We start from the raw sequence: 6,051 nt of genomic DNA, 5'->3' as shown, positions 1-6,051 counted from the left end.
GCCTATTATTGGGAAATGGATAATTACATTATGGGACAGGAATGTAATGAAATATTAATATGCTGTAAGAAAAGGCAAACATGATGAATAGAGATAAGCATGGAAAAACATGAATTCATGAAAAGTGAGGCATGTGGAACCAGTGAAACATCATAGACAATGATTACAATAATGTAAGAGGAAGGAAGAATCACAAAATAATTGAAACTGAATGTTGTACTATTTCAAAGTCCGATTCTTTTTGTACAGCAAAATAACTTTGGCCACGTATACTTATGTTGTATTTAATTTATACTTTAACATATTTAACATGTATTGGTCAACCTGCCATCTGAGCGAGGGGATGGGAGGAAGAGGGGAAAAACTGGAACAAAAGTTTTGGCAATTGTCAGTGCTGTAAAATTACCCACGCATATAACTTATAAATAAAAAGCTATAATTAAAAAAAAAAAGAAAAAAAAGAAACTGAATGTTGTGAAATTAATAAGTCCAAGCTTGAACTCAAAGAATAAATAGGAGAGGATTCCTTTCCTTCCCCTAGGCAGAAATGGTTGGTCTATGGATATGGAATATTCTAAATAATTTTCCATAGGGATCTCTGTCTCTCTCTCTCTCTGTCTGTCTCTCTCTCTCTCTCTCTCTCTCTTTGAAGGTGAAGGTGAAGGAGAAGATCTGGGTATAGGAAGAAATATTGGCTATGTAAAAAGAAAGACAAATCTATAAAAGTAAATACAAGATTTCGTTTTAAAACAATAAAGTTTTTCTTTATTGTGAAATAATTTCAAATTAAAACTTGGGCAACCATTTTCATTACTTTATATTTGTAATTTACTTCAATTCTGTTCCCAGGAATCCCTTGATATAAATATGCTGTGCTAAGAAAAGTTGAATTAAGTTTAAAAGATAGGGAACCTCTAGTGGGATTGGATTCTACCTGGAGGCATTTCTTAACCTCCCCCCCAAAAAAATAAATTGAAGCGATACAGAGTAACTTAAATCCTTTTAGTAATCTTCTTTTCTTCCTGCCATTCTCACACTGAAAAATCAATATTCAACCTCTAAGCCTGCCATGTTGCTGTGGTTTTAGTAGAATTTACCTTCTCTAAAGAGAATTGGATCCTTTCATTGGCTCTTTGTGTGTTTATTTCTCCAGAGAAAGTGCTGATTATTTATTTATTTATTTTTATTGCAAACAACCACCATCCAGTTCCCATAAATTCTCTGGACTAACTTGTTTCTCCTTCTTTGCTAAATCTGAAAACACCAACCATATTATTGGGGTGGCACCTGAGTTGTTGTTCCCAGTCGGTGCCTTGGTAAACCATTTCCCTAATCAGAATCATATTGTGTTGGTATCAGAAACACGTGGGCAGCAAGCCAATCACAGCAGTTGGAAAATTCACATCCCCTTGTCCATTCCCCCACCTTTTATTCTCAGGAAACAATAGACTTGAGAGCATCAAAAGCCCTATCTATGTTCAGGCAGCTTTTTTTTCCTTCTGCAAACTCATGAGGGGTATTGTCAAAGTGATCAGGCTTGTTATTGTTTAAAAGTATGATATTCCACGGACTTTTCTTTCTGCAGGAGCCCACTTTGTTTTAGAGTGCACAGTGACAATAGAAAACTCATTTTTATTCTTTGGTGTTCCTGAATTAAACTCACTGTATTCTTTCATGCTTGCCTGCTTGGAACAGAGCAGCAGACAATCATATTCAATTTTAAAAAAAACAATTTCTTTTTTCTTTTTTAGATTAAAGAGAGAAGAATTTAAGAAATGCTGTCTCTCCTAGTATGTCAGCGATATGGCTGATATTGGTCAGTGTTATCATATAGCTCCAAGGGTCAAAGATCATTCTGTTTCTTCAACTACTATTCCTTGTTTCCGTATTTTGATGATCCAGATTCTATGATATTAATTCCCAAATACCTGGATGTCAGGAATCTTCCACAGTGGATAAGAAGATCTGTTTCCTAATACTCCTAAGAGTATTAGGAAAAAACTCTTAAAAAAAAAAAAAACTTTATTTCTGGGCAGTGGAGAGACGGTGATTATTCAATTCACAATTCAATGATCTGAATTGAAAGTTTATCAGTTCTTGTCCTCCTTCTGTAGTCCAACTTAGTGGCTTCTGGCAAGAGACTTGGTATGAGAAATTAATTTTAAAGTGACTTTGGCGGCAATTTGAATGCAAAATGGATAGTGTTGAAACTGGAGTCAGGATAATCTGTTTTCAAATCTAGCTTCCGACAGTTACACTCTGCATAAAACAATTTTTATTTCTCTCAGTTTACCTATCTATTAAATGGGGATGATAATGATGCCTACTTTATTCTGATGGTAAAATGATACACTATTTACCAAGTGCTCTGAAAACATTAATCTCATATAAATGCTGGCTATTATTTGCTAATAGCCATAACATCTTTCAACATTGGTTTCTGCATCTATAAACTTATATAAGTTTATATATATATTTTATATAATATATATATTATATAAGAGAACCTACTTCCTAGAATTGTTAGGAAAAATGAGGTAGTATTTGTAAAACACTTTCTGCAAACTTTTAACCCCCTTTTTCCCAGTTTTGTGAATGCCAGCTATTATTAGCTATTAGATATAGCCTCTTTCAACCTATTTTCTTATCTTTAAACCTGGAGTAATAATACCTACTTTATAGGGTTGCTGGGAGGACCAAATGAGCTAATCAATTAAAATGCTTTGCAAATGTTAAAGTGCTATGTAAATTCTAGGTATCATCATCATTATCATCATCATCATCATCATCTTGATATTATCATTTTTTGAAGTTTTTGCTTCTTAAATGGATCAAAGGAAAGGACTTTAGTACACAATTGTCCAGTTAGAAATACAATCTATCAGAGAGTCATGCCATATAAAAGGGCAATTTAGGGCAATGGAAACAGCACTGACTTTGGAATTAGGGTTCATTTGTGCAAATGCCATCTCTGATGCTTCTTCCCCAGATGATATTGCTCCATTCATTTGATGTTCTTGGGTCTCTGTTTCCTCACGAGGGAAATTATAAAATGAGTACGATATGGTGGATGGTCTCTGAGGTTCTTTCCAGCTCTAGATGTAGGAATTTTTAGGAGTTGAAAGAAAACTCCAAAGATATTTAGTCCAATTCCCTCCTTAAAATAGAGTTTAAGTATTTTGCCCAAGGCCACATGATAACCAATCTATAATTAAATGCCAGACCTTCTGACAATCAGACCCAGTATTCTTTCCATTGTATGACAGGGACTTTAGAAATTGGACACTTAACCATCGCACTGACTGGCAACTGGGACAGTGGTAGGTTGGAATGACTTGTTCAGTTATAAATATTCTTAGTTTTAGACTTTGATGTTATTTTTTTGTCTTGACACTATTTAATGATGGGATCATAGATTCTGTGAAGGAGCCATACGGGTCAAGGTCAATCTTCTCATTTTATGGATAAAGAAACTGAGGTCCAGGGAGGTTAGTTGCTTAGTTAGAATGGAAAAATGACAAAATGACAATCATCTATACACAATTAAGAAATCCATCTGCTTGGGTCTATTGCTAAATGTGAGATGGGCAATGATATAAGGAAAAGAAAGTCTTTTAAGTTTATATATCTATTATTTTTAGCTCCTTAAAAATATAAATCATGCCATGTATTGTCTTTAATTTACTTCTGTTATCAAGTCAGCACTAAATGAAATAGATTGTAGGACAGAATAAGAGGATTTTGCATGAAACTATAAATCTCTATTATGTACGGCTTGTTAAATTCAACAGGTAATCATACTGTGGATTATCAAGTAGTTTGTTTTAGGCAGGTTTATTCTACTCTCACTGCTTTATATTTTCTATATCATGTTCTATTATTATTCTTAAAGTGACTATGTCCTTCGTTTTAGGGGCAATAGTGATACTCATTACTAACCAGGATGAGCTTTGTAGTAGAGTTACAATTTTCCCATCTATATCCCCAAATGTCAAGGGCAATTACTGATAACCACATTCATCTGTTGTGGTCTGGACATTGTCATTTTCCCTCTTCCCTACAATGGCATTGATATCTCTGCCCAAAGTTCAAACAACCAGTGGATCCATATGATAACCGAGTGGTGGCTTTTTGCTTCTCTGTCCACGAAAATCCGAGAGATTAGCTGAGAGGATAATCCCCAAGTGGAAACAATTAGTGGGGAGGCAGATTTCCAAAGAACAGCTGCATCTCCTAGATTTTTTTATATCTTGCCTCTGGCTCCAATTCTGTCCTCCATCTGGATCTCTGTTCTTTTAAGCCCTCCTTACCTCAATCTTGGTGGCTTTAGAAAGCTGATGCCAACTGGCTTTCCTTGTTGGAGCCTAATAATCATCTGTAAACAATTGTGTTTGGTTATAAGTAAGATAAAATCCTATTATGGATCTCCATACACTGTGATTTAAGACTGAAAGTATAAACAGACAATGAACTGGACTCTGTACCTGCACCTTTAAAACCTCTGGACTTTACCATCTTCCTTGTGGCTAAACTGTTCTCCAGTTAGAATGTGAGATCCTTGAAAGCACTGTTTTCTGTTTCTATTTCCAGCATCCTATGATCTAAGTCATCCACAATCAGGTGAGTCAAAAGGCAGTGGAGATATCGGCAGTAAATTGGCTGTATGGCATCATGGATAGCAATCTCTATATAAGAGCTGGATTAAGGAATGTAAGAAATGTATTATTGGAAAAGAAATTAAATCAAAATGCAGCAAAAAGGAGGGATAAGATGGAAAAACAATCTAAATACTGGACTGCTATTTAGGAAACAACCCTAGAGGAAAAGCTTTGGAACAGGTGTTTATAATCATTTTGTGTGCATCCTGTATCCCTTGGGCAGTCCAGTGAAGTCTGTGGACCCTTCAGAATATATTTTTAAATAATTGAAATAATGCACTTCAGTTAGAGATTAGTAAAAGTATGTGTGTGCTCCCCCCAATTGAATTCATAGACCTGTTGATCCTTGGTTTACAATTTACTCTAGAATATTTACCAGACCCTGAATAACAATTTTACATTATAGATGGGTTTTAATCTGCATTGTTGAGATATTAGATACATTGATGAGGTCACAGATCTATTAAGGTACGGCATTATAAGGTTACTCAGATTTGGCAATCTTATCCCAGAGCTGAGCTGCCTTGAGAAATAAATGCAAACTCATCTAGTTTACTGCTTGTAGCTTGCCCCGACCAGACTATGTTTCATGTCATATTCAACTATCCACTTAGTTCATCTTTCCATATGTCCTCTGCTCAAGCATTCTAGCTGCTGCTCTAAGGACAGAAATCATATCAATAATACCATTATTTCTGGAAAGGACCTGTCATTTTCCTTCTTTCAGAATCAACTCACTGTCCCTGAAATTCACAACACAACAACTCCCTTCTCTGACTTTCACTACCTTAAATATTTTGTCCCCCAACACAAAAACAAATTCTCTGAGGGCAGGGATTGGCTTTTCTTGTTATTTGAATTCCCAATATTTATCACAATGCACAGCATATCCTGAGTTCTTAGTAAATATTTTTCAATGGATTTATTTTTGCCATAACAAGATTGATTGCAGGCACTAAGGATGTTTAGCATGGAAAAGAGAAGGGGGTAACGAGCATAAATTGTTTTCAAATATTTTAAGGGCTGTCTTGAGACGAAGGATCAGACTTATTCTGCTTGCCTCTCATGCTGTAAGTGCTTATTGTCAAGATAAACATGTCAAATAAAAGTATAATGCACTGCCTCATAAGGCAAGGCTTTCTTTTTCACTGGTGGTCCTCATGCAGGTTAGAGCAGTGGTGACAAATAAAAGTGGATCTCTGCCAGTCCCACATTGACTTAGAAAACTACAGAGTAGCATTATACATGATATGTTATGTTTTTATTTTCTATTAAACAATTTCCAAGTACATTTTAATCTGGTTTGGGCAGCAGAAACAGCAGCTGAGCTTTGAGTTTGATACTTCTCATCTGGATAAGTGCTTCTTAGGTGTTTTGGGCAGTGATTTTTTGG

Source organism: Sarcophilus harrisii, chromosome 3 (genome assembly GCF_902635505.1).
Source record: "Sarcophilus harrisii chromosome 3, mSarHar1.11, whole genome shotgun sequence".
NCBI classification, from domain to species: domain Eukaryota; kingdom Metazoa; phylum Chordata; class Mammalia; order Dasyuromorphia; family Dasyuridae; genus Sarcophilus; species Sarcophilus harrisii.
The sequence above is the reverse complement of the archived record's forward strand: the minus strand, read 5'-3'. Positions refer to the sequence as shown.